Source organism: Cryptomeria japonica, chromosome 2 (genome assembly GCF_030272615.1).
Source record: "Cryptomeria japonica chromosome 2, Sugi_1.0, whole genome shotgun sequence".
NCBI lineage: Eukaryota > Viridiplantae > Streptophyta > Pinopsida > Cupressales > Cupressaceae > Cryptomeria > Cryptomeria japonica.
Window position 1 is genome coordinate 508,770,633 of NC_081406.1, and position 26,351 is coordinate 508,796,983.

Genomic DNA, 26,351 nt, shown 5'->3' on the forward strand with positions numbered 1-26,351 from the left:
TTTGTAAGTGATAGAAAATCTCTTAACTGAGTGGACTTAACAGTCTTATTTGTAAACCCTCTAGCAAGGTAACATTCTAAGTGAGTGTTTGAAATCCTTTAACAAGGTCACTTCTAACAAAGTGAAGATCCTAATAGATCTAAGGGAAATCCCTTAACCAGGTCACATCTAGCAATGTGTTTGTAATCTTTAACAGGATTTGCTTTTAACCAAGCATACTCTAGAAGAGTATATTTCTTAGTGGGCCTGAAATCCCATAGTAGTTTTTCCCTATTTGGGTTTCCACGTTAAATCTGGTGTTATGAGTGTTATGATGATTATGTGTTCATAAGTTTGCATGTTTAGCAGTTTTTGGTTAAGTTGCTAAAGTATAAGTTATCGAGGTTGAATCTATTGATTTTATGGAAGTTTAAGTTTGTATGACTCACCCCCCCCCTCTCATCTTGTTAGCTATTGGCATCTGTACTTTACATTTAGTATCAAAACTAACAATTGGTATCAGAGCTTTGGACTCCAGAAGAAAAAGTTTAAAGGTACTTGAGGCAAAGATCCAAAGATGTATAAAAGGGATGCACCGAAGTTGAACAGGTCAAGTTTCTCCACATGCCAGAAAAGGATGAAGCTGTACTTATCAGGAATTGGAGAATATGCAACATATTATCTGGAGAATCATTACATTGCACCGAGCACCAACCATATGACCTTGGAAGAGATTAAGGCAAAGCAAGAACATATTCAAGCTATGATTGAGATAACATCAGCATTGACCAACTCCGAGTTTAATGATCTAGAAGGTTGTAATGATGTAAAAGCAATGTGGACTAAGCTCATATCTGTGTATGGAGGTGATGAACATGTTCAAAGAGAAAAAGTGGATAGTCTAAGAGGACAACTTGAATCCATGAGGATGAATGAAGGTGAGAACATAACCCAATACAGTACAAGACTAAAGGAGATTGTCAATCAAATTAAAGGAGCAGATGGAACTATTGAAGAAAAGGATATAACAAGTAAGTTGTTGAGAACCCTTCTACGAGCTTATGCTATTCAAGTCTCTGCAATCAATGAATTGAGATCTCTACCTAACATGCCAGTTTATTTGGATGCTACTATTGGTAAGCTACATGCATTTGAGTTAAGTAATTTTGATAACAGTGTGTCTTTGGTAAATAAAATAGAATCTGCATTCAGTTCTTTTCATATTGGTGAATTTGATGATTACAATGATAGAATGAGTAAGTACTCTGAAGGGGATCATAGTGGAGCAAGTGAAAGATTTCGCATGAACATGGAAAAAGTGCACAAACTGTATGAGGAAATCAAGAAGCAAGAAGAATTTGAAGCATTATTAGCCAGAAGGTTACCAAGAGGAAAAGGTAAGTATAAAGGAAAGCTACCTTTAAAATGTTTCAATTGTGATAAAATAGGACATATGGCTTCTAACTGCCCTGACAAAGAATCTAGTGAAAAGAGAGATTATCGAGATAATAGGCAAAAAGATAACCAATACAGAGGACACCGACACTTCAGAAGGAGAGATAGAAAGACATGTCTAGTAGCAGATGAGGAATCCAATGATGACAAATCTAATGAAACTGATACTAAGGAAGTTGTTTATGTGGCTATTAAAGATGGATCTGATGAAGAAAGGTATGAAGAAAAAGCCCTAATATCTCACATAAATAATAATGATTCTTGGATCATAGACAGTGGATGCTCACATCATATGAAAGGTGATAAACACAAGTTTGTCAAATTAGAAGACTATGATGGAGGCTATGTAAGATTTGGTAATGATGCACCATGTCGGGTGAAAGGTAGAGGATCTATAACACTTCTTGACAATGCTAAATGTGATGATGTATAGCGGGTTGAAGGTTTGAAATATAATTTGTTGAGTGTAGCACAGCTAAACAATACAGGATACCGAATAGAATTTCAGAAAGGAATTGTCAAATTTCATGACAAGCATGGAAAGTTAGCTGCTACTGGGACACAAACAAAAGGTAATACATTTCATCTTGACTCAACTTGGAACAAGTGTCTTTATGAAAAGATAGATGATACCTAGTTATGGCATAAAAGGTTTTGTCATGTAAATTTTGATAATCTGAGAAAAATAAGTAAGAAGCACCGAGTAAGAGGGCTCCCAAGTCTTGAAAAATCTGAGAATGCTATGTGTCGAGGATGCTAAATGGGTAAGATGACAAGATCAATCTTTACAAGTAATTCCTACACTTCTAAAGGAATTTTAGATCAAGTACACACTGATCTTTGTGGTCCTATGAAAGTTCAAAGTTATTATGGTGATAAATATTTCATATTATTTGTGGATGATTACTCAAGGATGATGTTAGTTATGTTTTTAAAAGAAAAATCAGAAGCTTTTCAAATGTTTAAATGGTACAAGGCAAGAGTTGAAAATGAAATAGGAAGACAACTAAAATGTCTTAGATCTGATAGAGGAGGAGAATTCACTTCTTGTGAATTTAACTTATTCTGCAATGATCATGGTGTAAAGAGGCAAGTATCTACACCGAGAACACCTCAGCAAAATGGGATAGCCAAGAGAATAAACAGATCAATTGTGGATTGTGTAAGAACTCTAATGATAGAAAAGAGGGTACCTCAAACATTTTGGAGAGAAGCAATAAGCACTGCAGTTTACACCCTGAACCGGCTTCAACTGAAGAAAGGAACTATGAAGACACCATATGAGATCTGGTATGACAAGAAACCTAATGTAAGTTACTTTAAAATCTTTGGAAGTAGATGCTATGTCCACAAAGATGATAGAAATGGAAAGTTTGATCAGAAAAGTGAAGAACATTTCTTGGTTATTCATCTAGAAGTAAAGCATTTAAATGTCTGATCCAATCATCTAACAAAATAGTGGAAAGTGCAACTGTGAAAATTGATGAATTTTCAGAAAGAAATGATGAAGGAAATTCCAAAGAACCAAAAGATTATGAAAAATTTGTTTATGTTCAACCGAGAAGTCCTACCGAGAAAGTTGTTGAAGAAAATGAAGATAATGTCCTGTTAGCGAGTGATGAAGAAGATCATACAGAACCTACCGAGCCTATATTAGCCAAATATGTTAGAAGACATCATGCATCAAGTCAGATTATAGGAGATAAAGATGATCCAGTGATGACAAGAAACAAATTGAGATAGAACACATGTCTGATTTCTGAATTTGAACCGAGAATAGTGAAAGAGGCATTTAATAATGAAGATTGGGTAAATGCTATGATAGAAGAGATTGATCAAATCAAGAAGAATGACACATGGACACTGATCCCAAGACCAAAGGACAAAAATGTAATCGGTACTAAATGGATTTTCAGAAACAAGCTAAAAGAAAAAGGTGAGGTCATTCGCAACAAAGCAAGACTAGTTTGCAAAGTTTATACTCAAGAAGAAGGAATAGATTATGGTGAGACTTTTGCACCTATGGCTAGACTTGAGGGAGTAAGCCTTATATGGTCTAAAACAAGCACCTAGAGCATGGTATGAAAGACTACACTCTTATTTAATCAAGATTGGTTTTATAAGGACAAGTGAAAACAACAATATGTACATGAAGAAAGATGAGGACAATGGAATACTGATCTCAGCTATATTTGTTGATGACATTATATTTTGTGGTAATGACTCCTTATGCAAGAACTTTGGAAATGAAATGTGCAAAGAATTTCAGATGTCACTAATCAGTGAGATAAAGTATTTTATAGGTTTATAGATACTGCAAATGAAAGATGAGATTTTCATTACTCAATCCAAGTACATAAAGGAAATCTTGAAGAAATTTGAAATGGAGGATTATAAACCAGTAAGTACTCCTATGACTACTAACTATAAATTATCAAAGAATGATGAATCTGCATTTGTTGATGAGACACTTTACCAATCTATGATTGGAAAATTGCAATATGTTGCGCATAGTAGACTGGATATAGCACATGCAGTACATATTGTAGCAAGATTCTCTGCAAATCCCAAGGAAATCCATATGACAACAATCAAGAGAATTTTTAGATACCTAAGAGGCACTGAAGATTGTGGCTTAGTATATGAAAAGAGGAATAATTTTGATTTTAAAGTTTATACTGATGTTGATTGGGCTTGCAACATAGATGACGGGAAAAGCACAAGTGGTGGAGCTTTCTTTTTGGGAGAAAGACTAGTAAGTTGGCTTAGCAAGAAACAAGGATGTATTTCTCAGTCTATAGTAGAAGTTGAATATGTTGTTGCAGCATTGAATTATACCAATATAGCATGGATCAAATAATTCTTGGAAGGTATAAATGAGAAAGTTACCGAGCCAGTAACTATATTCTGTGATAATACTAGTGTCATTAACATTTCAAAGAATCCAATAACGCGCTCTAAGACAAACCATATATCTATAAAGTATCATTATCTCAAAGAAGAAGTTCAAGAGAAGAAAGTTGTGTTGGAATATATCAGTTCAAAGGAGCAATTAGCAGATATCTTCACAAAGCCATTGCCAAGGCACACTTTTGAGTATCTCAGAAGAAAGTTAGGGGTCCTACCCCTATCTTCTACTCACTAAACAAGTTTGGTGAAAGCATCAATTCAATGAATCTATAGAATATTATGTGTGGATTGATGCTGATTTATGCACTTTAGAAGGTTTTTCTAAAGGTGTACAGGAAAACGTGAATAGAGACATGTTACACAGCAAGGCAAATCACTTCATAGAGGAAGAAATCGTGATTTAGTTTTTTTACTTTTTCGCATTATTGTCAAAGGGGGAGAAGACTATAAATGGTTGGAAGACCAAATGGTTGATTGAATGGTAAAGCCCTGAATGATGGAAATAACAAAAGACAAATGACAGGGGGAGATTACTGTAAGACGGAAAAGACTAAATGGAAGTCAACAGCTCAGAAGCCTAATGAAAAAGGGAGAAGACTTCAGAAGATTTTAACAGCTCAAGGATAAATGGAGAAGTCTAACAACAATCTGAATCCAAATCAATTTGAATATCTTGTTGGTATTACAATTTAATTGTTGGTTTTTCCATCAATGCCAAAGGGGGAGATTGTTGGCATTATAGTAAGAAAGATTGTTGATATTCAATAAGGATATTGAGAAGGTTGTTGAAGATTATTGATATAACTAAAGAAGGATGATAACTATATTTATAACATTATTTTGTCATTGATGTCAAGAAATTGATTATCTGATTCAGTATGATGTTGCCATATCTTGAGAATATTGATTAGAAGAGAATTAAGATGTCGATAAAAGACACAGAAAGAATGTGATGAATAAAGAGGAGGAATAAGTTATTCAATGGGCAACTATTACTAAGTTAGACAATGATGAGATCATGATGTTTAGATTGTTTTGATATCCTACATATGTTGTTGATTATAAGGTTAATACTATACTATGTCACCAAGCAAGGAACCTAGTCGGTAAACCCTAAGGTTCTCGATATCGGTTAATGAAGGCGAAATGTCTACCGAGTTGCAACCGAGTTATGATAGTGCACATTGGATGGATAAAAGCATTATTTAATGAAGGACAATGATTAGCTGGAGATGTATAAATGATTGGTATGTCATGCATGAAGTTTGTTAAGGATCTATGGCAAAGGAAAATCGGCAGGAAGATCTACAGCGCAGATTGAACCGCATTAACCTTGTGCAAGTTCCAAGAGAGGACTACAAGTCCTGAGGCAAGGTAGAATGTTTTTAGATCGGAAGGATACATTGAACCTAGTCAAGTTTGAAGATTTGATGGCTAAGATTGATCATGGTAAATGTGATCAAGGAGATTTAGTGGTTAGCAATTGTTTATAAATAAGGAATTGTTAATAAACAATGTATGTGGGCAAGTGTAAGCACAGAAGCTTGAAGACCTGTTTGAATATCAGAGTAGAGAGCCCAGTAGAAGACTAGATAAGTCTTATGACTAGATTGTTTTGAGCAAATAAGAATCTTCTTTAGCATTTTAGATGTGAAGTTGGAGATAGATTTTTATTACTGTTATTTTGTAAGTGACAGAAAATCTCTTAACCGAGTGGACTTAACAGTCTTATTTGTAAACCCTCTAGCAAGGTAACATTCTAAGTGATTGTTTGAAATCCTTTAACAAGGTCACTTCTAACAAAGTGAAGATCCTAACAGATCTGAGGGAAATCCCTTAACCGGGTCACATCTAGCAATGTGTTTGTAATCTTTAATAGGATTTGCTTTTAACCGAGCATACTCTAGAAGAGTATATTTCTTAGTGGGTCCAAAATCCCATAGTGGTTTTTCCCTATTTGGGTTTCCACATTAAATCTGGTGTTATGAGTGTTATGATGATTATGTGTTCATAAGTTTGCATGTTTAGTAGTTTTTGGTTAAGTTGCTAAAGTATAAGTTACCGAGGTTGAATCTGTTGATTTTATGGAAGTTTAAGTTTGTATGATTCACCCCCCCCCCTCTCATCTTGTTAGCTATTGGCATCTGTACTTTACATTCAGTATCAGAACTAACAAAAACTACCCTTTCCCTCCAAGTAGAGATGAGAGTTTCACTGTCGATTTCCCTTCAAACACTTTTCACCTAGTTACATTGGAAGAGGAGAGGATAATTCACTAGATCCAACCTCCAAAGATGAAGATAGAATTCTAAGTGAAATGGAAATGATAAGTTAATCCTCTCTTCCTATTTGAAATGGAAAGGATTTGATTAAATTATGTAGTACAAAAGTGACAATGAACTGATTATATCTTAAGATTAGAATATGGGATGGATCTGTGCACCTGGATGTGGCAGTAATATGTCGAGACAAAGTCGCCCTGTGAATTTGAGGAAAATTTGCTTGGACCATGGCTAGAATGTACGCGTTCCTCTAAAAAATCCGTGAAATGAAAAGGGTTTTTCTGCCTCTGCAAATGGAATCGGAATCTAAAAGAACACTGTTGGCAAAGGGGGAGTGGTATTTGAAAATTTTATGCAAACAGAAGTAGTACATGCTTGTAATTTTGGCAAAGGGAGTAGTGTATATGCTTAGGGGGAGTAATTTTGATCATGGCATCATTTTTCTTTTGTAAGCACTTAGATGTCAAATTTTCCTAAGTGTTGCCATCAATGGAAAAGGGGGAGGTTGTTGGCATTTTGATGATGTTTATACTTAGTTGTGATTGTCATTGATTGACACACAGTTAGTTTTTGTATGAGTTATTCTCAACCAATAGTATGTGATGTATTGTTCAAACCGATATTATATGCCAATGTATGCATACTCTTTGTTTGTAGAAGACTATCGGTGTTTGCAGAAGGAGATTACTAGTCAAAGCATGGCGGTACGAGGACCCCAAGTGGCAGCCAATCCTTTTAAGATTGGAACACTATGTTCCTGTTTACCAGTCTTTGTTTCTATTAGTCCCCCCCACAATTTTCCCTTTGAATGTTCATAGTTGCGGGTTGCCTTATTGTGCCTTTATTTTCATCAGGTCCTTTGTTCTCCTTTGTACTTGAACCATTGAACTCTTTCTAAAAAGTTCAATAGGTTCAAAGTTCAAAGCATGTTTCAGGAAAAATCGTTAGTGGTCTTTGTCTTCGTGAGATCAAGTGCGCTTTTGTTTTACATCTTGAGTTCTGAACCCGTGAACCTAAAATGGTTCAAGGTTCAAAAGGACTTTTGTGAGTCGTAGCAATGTATTGTTGTATAACGAGTGGGTGTCCATATGTTTTAAGTTGGTTTCCAACCTTGAACCTTGAACCAAATCTCAAGCGGTTCAAATGGTTCAAGGTCGTTGTTTAATAATCATCGTTGTTGCTCATACCCGGTATTGTTGTGTGTCGCTCATCCATTGTTGTACTTCCTAAATGAACTTGAACCATTGAATTTTTTGTGAAATTGTTCAAGGTTCACGAGTTCACTTCAAAACTAACTCTAAGGCTTTTTGATGATAATGAAAGTGGCATAGCAAGAAGGGATATTCACTCATTCAACAGTTTAAAATTCTAAATATGAAAAGTAATCATGAGTTCATCAACTACTTGTGTGGAAGTGATGGATAATTAAGGTGTCAGATTTTAGTTATTTCACTATTACTTTGCATGCTCGAGTAAATCATTATGAAGTGTGTGTGGCCTTATAGATATTTTCTCATCTGATCAAAAGGAATGTAGGAATTTATTTCCATAGTTTGTAAGGGTTTCAGCTGCCATACTTGAGCAAATTGGAGGCACCGAAGGTAAAACCAACTCTAATTTCCTGAGGAAGTTTCTAGTTTTCATGGTGGTAATGGGTAAGTTCAAACAACTCCTCCTAAGCTGTGTTTCTTTAAGTTTTGAAGATTTATCAATATAGAAAGCAAATCTCTAAATTGTTGGAGTAGAATTTTGCCTTGTTTTAGAATTTCTTGGTTAGAAGTATAGATAGGCAGTATGAGGCCAATATTGCCAAAGCTTGGTCAGACCTCGTGTCTAGTGAGTATATTACCAGAGCTAGAAGAGACCTCCTTGGTTCATCTTGATTTAGGGAATTTCTTAGAAAGAGCCAAGAACCCTCAAACTGGTTCAATGATGGAGAAAATAGTGAAAAGCGGTCTTATTGAAGCTGTTGCATTTCCGCTTGTCGCACCATGTCTAGATTTGGTGATGAATTACATGAATAGATATGATACAGAGATAAGATGCATCAGAACTCATAATGGTGAGCTTCTAGTCAGTATCAATAGAGAAATAGTAATGGCAGCAATGGGAATTCCGCACAAGGATGAATATGAAGACTGGACCATTGGGAACTCGTACACCTATTTCTCAAAAAAGAAGAGTAAGTACAGGAGTGTAATTGCTAGGAATTGGCTCCTAAAAGTTCAGAAAGGAGGGTCACGGCTGCCCAAGCCCTTGACTAAAGAGCATTTCATCACAATAGTGTGACATATTGTGATACTTCTGAATAGGGTGAAGGGAAACTCATATTCTTTCTACTGGGAGGATTGGATGTACTTTTTCATCCAGGTGGTGCTATCTAGTGACAAGAATCTCAATTGGTCTCAGGTAATTGCAGAAAGACTTCATGAAGGATTGAGTAATTTTGTGGGAATGTCAAGTTTTTATATGTCTTCTTATCTTTTCTACATACTAGCTTGTACAAGGGATTGGCCTGGTTTGCCTAATGAACCTTGGGTAGATGGGATGCGGGTGTATAATTATTATTCCCTATTACAGCAGCAGAGACATGTCGAGAAAATTGATAGATGGAATGGGGTCTTCATGGGAAAACTTGCTTTTGAGCTCCAGGGGGATGTGAACAGGAGAATGTTTGTTGAAGCAATGGAGTTCATAAGCATATATGGTAGTTTCTTTATTCAATTTCCCAGGTTTACTTACCTATGGGTAGGTGGTCTTGAGGGTCAACCATTAAAGCTACCTAGGTATTCCTTCAATAGCTATGTACTTATAGAGGTGAGCAGGCAGCTAGCTTACATTGATAAAAGATTGGGAACAAAGGGAAAGTCTGGAATTGTATTCCTTGTTGAACTCAGATATTATAGCTGCAAATCTGTATCTGACGCCCTGAACCTGGAATTAGAATTCAAGAGGATGAATCTGCAGCCATATGTGGCGAGGAAAAAGTTTGATAATAGAGGTTATGCCATTGAAAACCTAAATGTAGATAACCATTTTTGTCATGAGCCTCAGTTCAAGGATTACTGGGAGAATTGCATTTATGAATATGAGGTAAGGAAAAGACTGTGGTCAAGGTTCACTTTGCAACAAATAATTACCATGAAGCTTTCGATTAATATATATGGAATGTCAGAAGATAGAGGGGAAGATGTCCTAGATCTTGAGTTCGACATAGAGATTCAAGGAAAACCAATTCCAGAAATTGATTGGAATAAAAAGGAGGATGTCAGTATTCAAAATAGAACCTTCAATGTTGTGAGAAGAACAAAAATATGGTTGAGAAACCAAAAGTTTAAGGAGGGATCTCACATGTCCTTGCATGAACTAAGAATTGATTCACACATTGTGACTCAATCTCCCATTTCTTCCACTAATGAAATTGTTAATGTTGCAGGTTTTTCAAGGCCTATTGTTGAGAAAATCCAACCTAGGAGATCAAAGAAGTCACCATCAGGTCTCATAGTTGCTCGGGTTACTCGGTCCAGGAGTAAGAAGAAGAGTAGGGAGCCCATTTTGAAATAGGATGTTGTTGACCTAGACCCTACTGAAGAGATAGAGGAAACAATGGATCCACAGGATCTAGATGAAACTGAGATGGAGGAAATGGACAAGAGCAAAGAAGAGGAAATCCAACAAGACCCCACGAACACCTTGATTATTGTCACTTCACCATGATGGTTGGAAGTTGTTGTTGGAAATAAACGAAGTGTAGTGACGATTACAATCCCTATGGAAGACATGGTCAGTAGATATTTGGGAAAGACATCAAAGTAAAAGAAACTCAAGACACAGACAATGCTTAAAGTAGATGAAGCAACAGGTCACTGGACGGTCGAGATAGCCAAACCAATTCCAGGGAAAGATGTAGACAAAGATATTGAGGAGGATTTTATAGTTGAAAAGATATATTTGGGAGTCGCTTCATGTGCTATGGATGTTAAGAATTTGGAATCATCCACAAAAAGGATAATTTCAAGAACATGGAAGGATGAAAAAGGCAAAAGGGAATTGAAGCAAGTTGTTACTCAGATGGCTGAGTATATCAATGTCATCCATAATCCAAACCCCCAGCATTTGTCACAGATACTGATATCATTTGATCCCAAATCTCCATCCAATCAGAAGATGTTGGACTAGGTTCAAATGAATAGAGTAGTTACAGAAATGTTCAATAAATGGTTGGACCTTATAATGCAATGGGGATCATATTATATCGTTAATCTAGTGAAAGTCTATAAATATGTTGAAACTATGAGCAAAGAATTAGAGCTAGAGATGGTGGCTTGGGAGAAAGAAAGGATCAAATGGGTGGTGGTTCTTACGCAAATGAATGATATAAAAAAGTATGGGGTGATGAAGTTCTTGGCTGAAAAACTAGTAGAAAATCTGGATGATAATGTATTGTATGTATCAAGGAAGAATGTGGAGTGGCGCAACTTGATCACCAAACAAGGTCATGAAGAGTCCACAAAATTGCTTAGAGGATTGATAGACTTGATTGATACAATGCAGAAGGATCTCAAGTGCATTGATATCCAGCTCATGAAAGATGGTGCCAAGACAATTGAGGTAGCTATGGATATGACCAAGATCTTTTAGGAAAGAATTCAATTCATTCAAATGACAAAATATTTGACCACAGACAACTTCTCAAAGGTGGCAAGCATCAAATCGATGCTCATAATCTGCTCTGATCATTTGGAGGTACACAAGGCAAAAGTGGCACAAGTGAACATGGATAAGGAGGTGTGGAAGAAAAGGATTCAACACATTGGTCTTCCTTATTTTCAGGTCATCTTGAACTTCTCAGTGGCACACTTGGAATGATGTGGCTCTATGGCAAAGCAGGACAGATCCATAACATCTTCTGCCACAGTGGAAGCATAGTTATTCTAAAAAAGAGGTGTCAACCTCATAGTGGTTGTTGATTTAGTTTTCTTTCCTATTATAGTAAATGGTTTCTTTAACTTTGGTTAAAGTAAAGTGTAATTTTGTTATGTAAAAACTATGAGCCTGGAGGCTACTTAAGCTGGAAAGCTTGTCTTTGTAAGGGTACCAAAAAACTGTGATTTTTCATGTAGTAGATAATATTTTGGTTTTTCTATGAATTGTTTGAAAACAGAATGGCTAATTATCAATAAAGTGCTATGTTATGCAGCCTTTGAATCTGTGTGTTTGAAGATTAGTAATCTTTCTTGAGAAAATTGCTATGGGCATGATATCATTCTATGATCATTTATCTCTGTGTTTTTCTTAATTCATGGTTATCGTTAGTTGTTAGAAGACTCATATGTATTGATTTGCTTGATCCCCCTTGCTCTATGAGGCACGAGAGAGTATCGATCAGCCTTCAATATTGATGAGCTTTTGCTATGCTTTGAATTTATACAATGAGCATGTTTGTGAATCAGAGTCTGTGAGCTCTCATTAAATTCTTTTAAAAAAATTCATTGTTCTTAGTTTGGAGGCATTCATTTGTATTGATGGATGAATTTTGAAGCCTTTCAATGCTTTCTAGTAAAAGGTATTAGCATTTCATTTATATAATAAATTCATTGCAAATCATACGAGGAGTTGCACTCTAGTGCAGAGGTTGAATTTTAATCAATTCATCCAACTGTTGGTAGCTTGTTTCCTTTTATAAAGGGCGAAACAGAGTTATATCTTTTCTTAAGGAAGATAATCATTAAGATTTCAGGAAAGGGACAAATCTGTTTACCAACAGTTTGTAAACTGGTAATCGGTACACTTTGTTTTGTTAACCGACAAACTTGTAAAGTGTAATGAGTTATCATCCACCGACACTGATGTGGTGATTCTGTGTCATGTTACAAATTGTGTCTAGATGCACTATACGTTGGAAATTGTAATCTAATCTCATTGGACCGACATGAAATTAGATTCCTATATGAGGACATCATGTCTAGGGTTTTGAGTGTGTTGTGTTAGAAGATTAGGTCTTTGCAAAAAGTATCTTACGACATAGATTGAATGTGCGAAGGATAGAAGACTGAAGTAATGTTGCAATGCATTAACAAAGAGAAATCAAGGATATAACTAAGCATTTTGTGCTACTTTCTAGATCACTTACTTGTTGATTACTAATCTCTTCGACAAGTCAAAAACCCTTAACCGGGTAGGCTCATTTAAGCCTGTTCTAAATCCTTTAACAAGGTGGTTCACAGTTGTGGATCTGAAATCCTTTAACATGGTAGTCTTTAACAAGACTTATCTCCTAACAGAGATCAGGATTCCTAATAGGATTTGTTCTGGTGAAGAACATTGTAAGGCCTTAATCGGTCTGGTTTCTATTATGCAAATAGTAGACTTGTGAGTTTTACTCACCCTGGTTTTTCCCATTTGGGTTTCCACATCAAAATCTCTTGTGTTATGATGATTGTGTTATTGTGGGTGAATGCTTTATTTTCTATTTGGCTTGTTTGCATATTAACCGGTTTGCTGTTTAAAGGGTTATACTGGTCTATAGTAAAATTGCTTAAGTGTTTGATAAGGTGTTTGGGTATACTAATTCACCCTACCCTCTTAGTATTCATCAAGCAGTTGCACACCTCCAACCTACACATAGAAAAAAGAAGAAAATGGGTTGGGATAGGGGCTTTTCCTTTAGTTCAAACCCTAGTTTTGGAATTAACCAAGTAATGAAAGAAAGTACTTGCAATTAGATGTAAATTAAAGTTTGAATTATAAATCAACTCATGCAACTTTTTCAACTTATTGAACTTCTATAAATGAGAGGACAAATGCCCCTTAAATACATGTCAATGAATTTGATTTTCATCACAGGCCGACATTGGGAAACTTTTCCCGCTCACTGCACAACCTTCTATGCAACCCTAGGAAGGGTCCTGCCTCAAAATAGGGTAGGGACAAGGGTGCCACTCCCTTGTCCTTGGAGGACAAGAATACCACAGCCCTATCCAAGGGGGGATAGGGGTGCCACACCCCTATCCTACCCCTTTCTCTAGGGCACAATGCAGACAAGGTGGTGTGAAGCCCAAGGAAGAAGTTGATTTCAAGGGTTGAGTAGTCTCCGGTCTCTGATCAGGCTATAGGATTAGATCTCACGTGCGTGAGGACCCTAATGTAGTTTATAATTTCTAGGGTCACAATTTTAGGACACTACATTTATCCCCAACTTTAGTGAGCGTATGAGAGTACACCAATACTATCGATAAAGTTCAAGGAAACAAGATTGAAAGACTTTTACCAAGTCAAGGAGGCAAGATGCATCAAGCCCCCAGTGGACTTAGGATCTTACCACATCGATTGAAAAAGTAAAAGGGAAGATAGAGAAGGGGAGAAGCATGACTGCAAGTAGAAAAGTTCCCTTCACTATGAATCATGAAAGTGAGGATACCAAATATTACAAAGCATCACAAAAATCACTAAGTAATTCTAAGTAGCAAGAAGGAAAATATTAGCGGAGTGTATGCCCCCATGTTAAAATAATCGCATGTTCCTTATCAGGAGTGATTTCTTTAAGGTAGGATACACCCAAAAGAGAGAGAAGAGATGGAGCACAATATCGCAAGGATTTATCCCCCAATTGAGGAATAAACCCAAGGATAATGAAAACAAAACACGAGGTAGTGTCACTTTCCTCAAGGTCAGTATGTTGTATGATAACTCATGTATATCATGTATGTATGTACATATAATAATCGCCATTCCCCAAAGAAGGACACTACCTTAGAAGAAAGGGAAGAGAGGATGTCTTTTGAGTCAACATGAAAGAGACCAAGAAAATATCTCAATGCTTTGCATCATCCCCAAGTAGATATTAAGGGAACAATAGAAGAACATGGATACACATTGAAGAATGGTCACAAAAGAGAGAAGAAAGGAGAGAGGGAGAGAAGATCTGCATTGCTAATACTATTAATCTAGCATGACATCTACCTCACGATCTTGCTAATCACTATTTTGGGAAGGCGAGCAACATGCCAGAGGAGCAACATCAAGCACAACAGATGGAGCTATCACAAGATCTAAACAAGGACCATGCTCAAGTTGTAAGTCTCTTTGTTTGATTATAGGATCTAGTATTAGGGTTTGTGAAAATTCATCTGATAAATGCTTGTCCACATCAACATATTCCTACTCACTATCAGAAGCATTAGGAGTTGTATTGCCATTATGAATAACATTTGCACTCATTTCTTCATCAAAGTTTAGATAAAGAGGAGCAAGAACATGAATAGTAGTAAAATCATCACATGTTTTGTGCAACATGATTTAGAGATGTAGGTTGAACATCTTTCTTGGGAGAAAAGGGAATCATGTCAATTGTCAGAGTTTGAGGAGATTGAGTATTTTGAGGGATAGCTTCACGAGCTCGAACACGGCATCTTCGTCGGTGTTCTCTCGCACAATGATTCCATCGAGTCTTAGTGGAAGGATGAGAAGGAGGAGGAACACATGAAAAAGTAGGAATGTTTTTCTCCTTGATAGTTGAAGGTTTAGGTTGAGGTCTTTTCAGTTGAACAAGAGGAGAAGAAGGCCTCTTCTCTCGATAAGAGGAAGGAGGTGGAATTGCACCATAGAAAGGAGGAACATTAGGTGTAGGAAGGAGACCAAGTCCATCATGAGGAGGAGGTATAGGTCTAACCTTAGGAGGTATATTGTTGTTCCCCTTAAGAGAAGGTATAGTCACATCCATAGGAATAGGTTGACAGTCTTCCTTAGGAGGGAGATTAGTTATATCCATGAGGGGAAGAACCTCATCTTGAAGAATAATGGGAATGTCAAGTGTTGGAGATCTAGGTTGACTTAAGGATAAGATCATATCTTTCTTCTATTTTTTATAAGATTGAAAAAGAGCTTCACTCCTTGATGGAAGGGATTGAAATTGTTTAGGCCAAAATAAATCAATAGGAACACTGGGGCTTCTTTCAGACAGACGAAATATGCTATGATTCACAATTATGATTTTTCCATTGTGAGAAAATTTCAGACACTTGTGGATTGGAGAAGCAATAGCCTTCATGGAAGATAGCCAGGGATAGCCCAACTTTACATGGAATTATTGAGAAGAGGGCATGATAACAAAGTCAACATTCCTGGATTTAGTATGAACTTCTACAGGAAGGGTAATAGAACAAATGGTAGGACAAGAGAATCCATCAAATAACTTCACAACCATATTAGAAGCATCATATATTGGTTTATGCAATCATAAAGTGAAAAGATACTCCATAGTGATGGCATTAAAAATGCAAGAGGGATCAATAATGACACCAAGGCAAGGTATATCTTGAACCTTATCAACTATGTATAAAGGGCCATCAGGTGCTCTAATGGTCTCACAAGGGTCAAATGTAATACAAATATCCTTAGGTGTATCTTGTTTTTCTACCATATTTACCAAGTTTGGAGCCATAGAGATGAATTCCTCAGAAGAGAAAGAATTGTTAGAATCAATGATAGTCCTAAAGACACTAAGAGGGGGGGGTGAATCAGTGTCTAACTAGTTAACAAAATATTTATACTTATTTAAAACTTTGCATCTCAAAACAATGTACTGGTAAATAAGAATTAATGCAACAAATAAGAATGACAGAGACAGCATAGAGAACACACCATAACACAAGATATTTAACAAGGAAACCTAGTGTGGGAAAAACCTCAGTGGGATTTGTGACCCACAATATTCACTCATTGGCCAATGAATAAATATTACTTACATGAGGGGCCTGCACATGCAGGAAGGCCAATAGCCTAGAGCTCACTTCTCAACTACAAAATAGAAGTCTCATTGACTTACAAAATGGATGATTAAATCCAATACAATGTACTGCTCAAATCAATATCAACTATGCCAGGTTCAGTACCAGTTTAAGATCAATCTATAACAAAAACCGTGTTGTCCTTATACAAAATTATTCTATTAATTTCGCATCATATCATTCCTCTTTCATCACACATTTTACTTCCCAAAATGACCTACAAGACTTCATACATCTATGAGTCTTTTACAATATACCAAGTCGGTTTACAAAAAGATAATTATATTACAATAAAAGATATTTCCATGTTGGCTTGAGTGCCGATATACTATTGCCGATGTAATCTGAATGCCGGTGTAAGTGTTTGCCGGTGTTGGTGCTTGCTAGTGTATGTAGAAATCTTAATGTCGATGAATGCCAGTCAGTTGCCTATCAATTTGTCAATCAGTTTGCCATCAATGACACCACAACCATTCACATAAACCATTCTCATAAGAGTGTAGAATGCCAACAATCTCCCCCTTTGGCATTGATGGCAACACTCATGAGAAAAATCAAAAACTGTTTCCAAAAACTGAAATCCAAAAAGATGTGCTCCCCCTGCGCAAGTGATCTCCTCTGTATAAGCATTTTTATTCTTCTACTACTCCCCCTTTGACATCAATGACAAATATTGTCAAAAGTAGTCAAACGAGTGTAAGAATTTCACCTCAAGGTTTGTAACCGGTTGGTTACAATCTGAAAAATATCTGCCAAAATTAAATTCAGACTACATAAACCTTTTTCTATCATTCAAGGTTGCCTCCGTCTATTGGATCGTGTAGGTGAGATAGTGCATGTGTTCTTTTGGTGATTGCTCTCCTTGAAGTAATGCCTTGGAGATTTCAATTCTCGGAGAGATAAGATTGTCCAACTTAGGACCAATTTTATCTTTAAGTTCCCGCACATTTGACCTTATCCTTGCCTTCTCTTTCTCAATTTTCTCTAATTTCTCCTCAAAACTGTCATTTCCTACTCAATAACTGATATATGTCCAAATGAACCAATTATATTATCAGCTATGTCATCAATTTCTTTTTGTGTTTTACTGATCTCCTTATCTATGTCCTCTATCAAAAGGTGAGGTTTGCATGTTTCCCTATATAGCTCCTTGTACTCCAAAATTGTAAAGGTAAGTACTAGTAATATTGTATTCAAGTGTTATGTACACTTCTTTATAGTGTCTTCAAAGAATTTGTTTTTCTCCTTTTCAACTCTCTCCTTAATTATGTCCTCACTCACCTTGTTAATAGTTATTACATTATCAGCAATAAATTTGGACAATGTGTCCAATTTACCTAAAGAATCCTTAATATGATCTATGTTACAATTTGGTGCAATCAACTTAAGAATAGGTAAAGTGTTGTCAATTGCCTTGTAGGCTAATATATTGCAATCTGTTATCTTCTTGATTGAATTGAAAAGTACCTCTGTAACATTGGTAGGTCTGAATTCACCTGTAGATGTGTCGGATGTCTAACCAATTATCTTTATTACCTCTTTGCTTCCATCAGGTGTATCCATTTTGCTTGCATTTTCCTCTGGTGGATCAATCTAGGTTTGCATCTCAACCTACAAAGGTTTCTCAGACTGTTTTAATGTCTTTGTGATTGTCAGTTTCGTTGTTTCTGTGTGTACCTCTGCCTCAGTTTGTTTCTCTAAAAGTTCAACTGTCTGTATTTCTATCTTCGGTGGCCCTGAGCAAGTACCTTTATCTTCAGTAGTTTTTTCAGTCTTTGACAGTTGCTCTGTTTGGGTTGGGATCTCAGCTTCTTGAGAGTCAACTATTTGTGCCAGTTCCTCTAAAATATTTTCATTATCAACAATGTCTACTTTAACCTCTGAATTATCTTTATCCACAACAATGTTTACCTCTTGAGTATCCACATTCATTGTAAAGAGTATCTCTGATTCAGGATTAGTATCATCATGTATAATACCTTTAGTGTTAATAATCAGTGGATCTTCTAAGTGTACCGGTGTAGTATCTAAAGGTGGTGGTGGAAGATAGTCAGTAATTTTAATGTTTGGAACTCCACCAATTTTTCCTTTACCCTTGTCCTTGTCTTTCTGATACACTTTGAATGTATTTTTAGGTCTATTCATTTCCTCTTTTTTTTCTTTCTCCACAAAAAATATATCCTAATTATTTGTAGTCCCATCTGCAATCTCTTTCACTCTTCCTTCCATCAAGCTCACTTGTCGGTGCCCACTGGCAAAAATAGACCGGTTTGCTTCAAATATCAATTCTTCAATTTCTTCTCATGAATTAACAAGATGTACAGCTAGAAGCTTTTCAGTTTTTAGTTTCTTATCCAGCTCCATTACTGCTATCCTTTTTGCTTCCAATCTTCTATAAAGTTTATTCAGTAAATCATCCACAACTTCAATTAGAACCTTCTTATATATGTCTAAGTGTAAAATAATGCTATTCTCAATACTCTGCCTGTTAGAATTATTAAATGTATTATACAATTTATGCACATTAGTCAAATTGTCATCTTCAGTTATTTCATTTGACAAATCATTCAAAGAAGGGGTAACTGGTTGTTGTTTCTTCTTTGGTATTAGTCTCTTGGGCGGTCCCCTTACTGCCTGGTGTTTCTTTCTCAAGGCCCTTGTTCTCTTAGGTAAAGGAGAGGGTACCGATGAAGGTTTTATCTTCCTCCTTTCAACTCTTTTAAATTTTGTTGCCTTATCACTCTCAATTCCAGAAGATGTCCTAACCAATGACACATGTGCTTCCGGTTGTAATCCTTCAAGCTCACTGGTTGTTATACCACTTAAGTTCATGACATTTTCTTTTAACTCGCTTACCTTCTTAGAAGCATCTCTTATGTATTTTTCTCTCTTCTTTCTTTTATTCAAAATATTTACATCACTCTCAATGGTCTTGGCACTACCAAAGAATTTTTCTAATGGTTCTCTTGGTGCATCTAGTAAAGCTTTAGCATAGAATAGTAAGATCTACTTCATATCCCATCTCGGTGACCCAAATAGTCCTAGGGAGTACTGCCTCCATCCATGTCTCATCTCCTTTTATAACAAAATAAATTTTTTTGTCATATTTATCTACTATACTTTGTGGTAACCATTCTCTAGCTCTCATCTTAGCTTTGAAAGTCTTGAAATACTCAAAAATGTTATTCTCACAGTCTGATCCCATGTTAGTGAAAGCTTCCATAATTTGCTTACCATCCGGGATGTCATATGCAAAGTCCTTGTGACCAATACCAGGTAGTTCCTTAACAAAGTACAGCATCAAACAAACCAACAGATTTCCAAAATGGAATGTGCCTTTCTTGTCTCCTTTAATCTTTTTCAAGTTATCAATAAGCTCATCTTTCAACCATTCAAAAACATCAATCATTGCATTGATGTTTACCATCTCATAAGCATTGTGTATATAGAGACTAGAAACAGAATTTAGCCTATTTGCATGAGTGGTCTTGTATCCTAGCACCATCCTTAAAAATCTCACATTTGCATCCTTAATTTCATTTACTCTAAGTGATCTACTATCAGATGTTGCTCTGGTTAGGCTTGTCACCATTTTGTTGGGAATCTTCTTTGTCTTATCAGGTCTACTACCGGATGAGGGCAAACTTGTAACTGCCCTAATTGCTTCTTTGGTAATTTTTCAAATTGATTCCATCCATATGAACTCTACTTAACACAAGTCTGATGACCTCCTTAGGGAATATAGGGAAGTTCAAAATATCAACAAAACCTAAGGTTTCCACAATCTTGTGATCCGATTTAATAACTCTTTGCTCATCAGTTATAACCTCATCATACATTTTCTTCAAATCCTCATAGCCTAGATCATCTATATTGCAATGTATGTAAATCCTAGGGTCTTCAGCAGATGCTACACCTTTAGGAATTTTCAAAAATGCCCTGACAGATTCATCTTGTTTAGCAATTTCGGGAATTATCTTAAACACGGGCCTAGGTCTCTTAATGTTCTTGACAATGGTAGGGTTTGCAATAAACTCGGGAATAGAAGAAGAAGCCATTGAAAAATACCTTTTACTACCTGAAAATATTTTGAATATCTGAAGAAATCACTTCGCACCTTCGCCTTGAATGCCTTCGCTCAATTTTTGTGCTCTCTGATATTTTGAATGTTTGGTGAGTCAAAAATGAGGGAAATCTGATGATTTATAATGACATATCTTCCACCAACCACATTAAATGCTCGTCAGTTAAGTGAAAACTTAACACATCTTCCGGTAAAGAAGAAATCTATCTTCTCATCATCAACTGAGGGTAATCTGCATGATTTTCAACTTGCAACAATACCCCCAAAGGGTTACTTCTCAGTTGGATGAATAATCTCCTACCGGTGGAGAGTTACTCTGTTCCACCAGTGCAGAGACAGTTTCATCAACTTTCTGATCTCTCTTCTTAATCCATTGTTTTGAAAATTCTTTCTTTACTTCATCTACCTTTTCTTTGCCTTTCAAACTAGATCCTTTATTATTAGCCAGTGAAGTCTTGCTTCTACAAAATTTTGCAATATGTCCAATCTTGTTACAAGCATAACAAGTTACATTATTCCTCTGAATAGCCTTTCCATATCCTACACCGGTTTGTGTTCTGCATTGATTAGATAAGTGCCCAAATCTTCCACAAACATAACATTTCACATTAATTCGGTAATTTTCTGAATTATGACCAATTTTGTTGCATTTGGAACATTGACTGGTGGGTGCATTAATATTTTGATTATTTCTAAATCTACACTAATTTTCTCTATGACCATACTTGTTACGGTTAAAGCATTTCCCATTAAACTTATAAGAATTAGGTTATCTTACCGGTTTATTGTCATCATGATTATTTGTAGTATGGAACTTTCTCCAATCTCAAATCCAACTCAATTAGTATCTCCATTAGGCTTTTGACTCTTCAGCATGTCATCAAGCTCCTCTAAACTTTTCTTGAATTTGTCTTTGTGTTTGTTTGCAGTAGCCAGCTCATTTTCCATAATTCCGATTTGTCTCATAGGCTCATTTTTATCATGTTACATGTGAATCGAATCTGTCTTCAGCATATCATTTTCATGACTAAGACTCGGTTTTTCATTTCTAGCATCATTAAGTCTCCTAGTCAAGTCTTCTTCATTCTTCTTCTTGTCTTCAATATCTTTACATAACCTCATAGTCATATCTTGCATTTCATTCTTCATATTATTGTTTTTTTGTCTCAACTTGTTTGCAAGTTCTCTAAGAGTTTCGTTTTCATCATCTTTCTGCATCTTCTCATGAAGTTCTTTTGTTTTATTTTGTGCTATAGCAAAGTTCTCCTGAAGTCCTTTAATGAATTCTTGTGCAGTCCTTAGATCATCTTCAAGTTTGATATTCTTCAATTTCTCTGCATCAAAATATTCCAGAGCTCCTTCCAATTGTTTTCTTAAGTTCTCCATTTGTATCAGTGTCAGAATCTTCCTTAAGTTGTTAGGCTTTTTCAAATAGAGGACCAAACTCTGATACCAATTGTTATAATCATTGATAGTCCCAAAGGCACTAAGAGGGGGGCTGAATCAATGTCTAACTAGTTAACATAATATTTATACTTATTTAAAACTTTTCATCTCAAAACAGTGTACCGGTAAATAAGAATTAATGTAGCAAATAAGAATAACAGAGACAACATAGAGAACACACCATAACACAAGATATTTAATGAGGAAACCCGGTGTGGGAAAAACCTCGGTGGGATTTGTGACCCACAATATTCACTCACTAGCCAATGAATAAATATTACTTACATGAGGGGCCTGCACATGCAGGAAGGCCAAAAGCCTAGAGCTCACTGCTCAACTACAAAATGGAAGTCTCACTGACTTACAAAATGGATGATTAAATCCAATACAATGTACTTCTCAAATCAACAACAAATATGCCAGGTTCAGTACTAGTTTAACCCCAATCTAAAACCAAAACCTTGATGTCCTTATACAAAATTCTTCTATCAATTTTACATCATATCATTCCCCTTTCATCACACATTTCACTTCCCAAAATGACCAACAAGACTTCATACATATATGATTCTTTTACAATATATGAAGTTGGCTTACAAAAAGATAATTATATTACAATAAAAGATATTTCCAAGTCGGTTTGAGTGCCAGTATATTGTTGCTGATGTAATTTGAATGCCGGTGTAAGTGTCTGTCGGTGTCGGTGATTGTTGGTGTATGTAGAAATCTCAATGCCGGTGAATGCTAGTTGGTTGACTATCAGTTTGTCAATCAGTTTGCCATCAATGACAACACAACCATTCTCATAAGATGTAGAATGCCAACAGAATTAGGCACAATCTCAATAATGTTAGAGGTATGAGAAGGAATGGGATCGGTGAAAATCTTAAGATTTTGATTAGGAGGAGCTACTGATTTATTCCCTTTATCATTCACACCTGCCACAGATATAGTATTATTATCAATCAAGTCTTAAATCTTATTCTTCAATGTGAAGCATTTTTCAGTATCATGACTAGGTTATCAATGAAATTGGCAAAAGAAATTGTTATCAAAATAAAGGGATGCAAGTTTAGAAGGATCAATTTGTTTTATAGGAGGAAATTTGATAACATTTATGTGCAACAACTGAGACATAATACTATGTAAATATTCATTCAAAGAAGTAAACTACCTTTCTCTTTGGAAAAATATAGAAATAGAAGGCACACCTGTTGTAGCATTCATATTGTGATGGTTGATTGTATCGTTGAACTTGATCAAGATTTTTGTTGGTTTGAACTTTGCAAATGATTGTTGAACACTCTCCCCCTTATCACTCAGAGCCATAGGAGTGGATTGCTCCATTTAAATCACAACCAATTGATAATTGTGGAGTATTGCACACAACTGTGGAAAGGAATTAAACTCAAACAAAAGAAGCTTTTCCCTTATATCTTTTTGTAGATTAGAAATGAAAATTCTTTCAATATCATTATCAGGTACATGAAAAGATATTTGAGCACACAAATACTTATATCTACCAATGAAATCAGTCAATTTTTCTTTAACACCTTGTTTACAATGCATTAAATTAGTCAAAGTGATTTTAGGACCAATGTTGTTTTGAAATTGTTGGATGAAATCATTTGCCTATTGTTGATAGGAGGTGATAGAATAAAAAGGCATAGAGCAATACCATTGTAAATCCTTATCTCTTAGTGTTCTTGTAAACAATTTTGCAAGCAACCTTTGATCATAGGCAAAATCAGTACACAAAGTTTGAAATATTTTGACATGCATAAGAGGATCACCTTTTCCATTATAGAGTTCCAATTGAGGGATCTCAACATGTTTAGGTGGCACAACTTTACCAATATCAAGAGAAAGTGGGCTTGCAACATCAAAGGTGGGCACACTAAACTTGGATTGACTCATAGAAGCAATTTGTTGGTGTAAGGAAGACACGGTTTGAGAAAGATTGTTAATTGTCATTTTGGTAGAAGAATTGAGGTTAGACATAGTTGATTGAGAAGGTGGTGTCATGTTATTGAAAGAAAGCATGGACTGAGAATAAGGTGGTGGGACATTATGATAAGTAGGAATAGGTGATGATTGGGTAGGAAAAGGGATACTTAGAGGAGGAACAAAGTTGTTGAAGGAATTGCCCCCTTGTGTCACACAAATTGGTTGAGGAATAGTAGGAATACTTATGGAAGACATAGGTAAAGATGGAGGATTAAATTAAGAAGAGGGGTTGCCCCCATGACCAATGTGTGTAGGAATGACACTTTGAGTTGAAGTAGCCATGAGTAAAAGTAGGAATACTATTTATAAGAGTAGTCAAAGGAATTGAAGGATTAACTTGTGTTGGAGGTTGTGAATAATTGATGCAGAGAATCTATCACAAACCATAAAACCTTCATTCAAGGGTATTACTGACTCAAAACTAATACAAGACCTTAAACTTGAATCAAGGGGCATATAAAAAGATCAACAACTCTTCTCAACTCCAAACCAATTTCCAAGGTTATATTCCATCCCTACAAACCTTCATTCAAGATTTCAGATCATAACATTCACCATAACATGAGAGAACAAATTCTTTATTGCCATGGAATACCCTAGTTCAGGGATTCATCCTTTAAAAACTATTTTCACCAAAATAATCACAAATTATTTAATTCTTAACTAGATTAAGTCAGACAAAAATAAATGGAAAGAGGATTTAGAGACCTTTCCAACACATATAGCCTTTCTTCATTATCATTCCTCATGTGACCATACCAAATGCTACAACCGAACTGTTTCTGTCTTCACCAATCTGCTTTTCACCATGAATTGCAACAAACAGTCATTAATAACTTTTTAAATATTGATCATAAAGAAAATATCTTCAGTCCACCTTTAGATTACAGAGTTAAAAAACTTCTCTCAAATGTTTAGCCAGATCCAACAATTAAATCAAAAGTTATGAGGATTTTTCCAAAAACGGGTAACCCTTGGCAAGGTTTTGACAATTTTTGTAAAAACAAACATATCTTGCCAAATACTCCACAAAAATGCATAAGAAAGGATTAATATAAAATATATTTCATAACTCTATCATTAAATAACATCTAAATATAAAAATTACACCAAATGTGATCCTCCATGGATCTATGATAGTCACAGATTCCTTAAAACCTTATGACAGTTTGAGGGTTTGATGGATTATCTTTGTCAAATTGCCTCCAAACCGATCAAACCCCTTGATTTTGACCAAACATGGTTTTATTAAAAAAATTCAACTCCTTCCTAACTAATCTAACCACCTCATGACCAATAGGTTTCATTCTTACACTTTTGTTGCACTTTTTGGCAATGTTGCAACTTTGCAATTTTTACATTTTTTGCATTTTTGACATCAATGACTCTAACCCTTACATGGACACTTTTAACACTTCAAGATGGACAAAATATGATATATTTAGACAAAATGACTCAATTTTCCTTACATATTATGATTTAATGGACTTAAATAACCTTAATACATTATGAATGACTCAAATACAATAACATTGCTCATATTATGACTTTTGACCTCCTAGTATGCTTGTGTGCTTAGGTGCCTCTGCACCAATAACCTAGGGTTTAAGCACAACTCTTGATAGGTATGACATTAGAAACAACAATATGTACAATGCCACGTAGTATATCAATTCCATTCCTATCACTTTGAATCATGCGCTTAAGGCCTTCAATTAATGGAAGAGCTTCACTATCAGGGTATTCTTCGAACATCCATTGTTGAAAGTTATCAAATTGATTGTCCAATGTGGAAAGTTAATCTATAGAAACCCTAATTAAAGCTTCTTCTTCATCATGGGATTCATCAATGGGGTGATTAGGCACATGATTAGGTTGGGAAGAATTAGCATGATCCTCATTAAAAAAGTCACCCAAATTAGGCTCCATCTCCGCGGTAATTAAACCTTTAGAGGCCTTAATACTAATGCTTCATCTAATGGGGATAGGATAGGTAAGACTAATAGTAGAAAAACTCATGTTCTAGAGGGAAAATCTAAATTTGGAATTTGGAACAAAACTTACAAAATTGAGTAATGCAAAATTTAAGAAAATAATGATTAAACAATTTGAACTTTGTTGGAGGAAGAGGATGACACAATTTCCAAAAATGAAAGGAAATTGAAATTTTAAAATTAGGGCCAAGGGAATACCACTTAATTTTAAAATCAGAATTTTTAAAATCAGGGTAGACTATAATTAACCTCCTAATTTTAAAAAAATTCTTGAAATTTGAAATGTTTAGTTTTGGAGGCATTTCTAATCCTAGAGGGATAAAAAATCGACAAAATTAGCCAATCTTCTAGATTTAGGCTAGTAAATACAGCCATAACAGTCTCCCAAAATTTCGGGAAAAAAGTT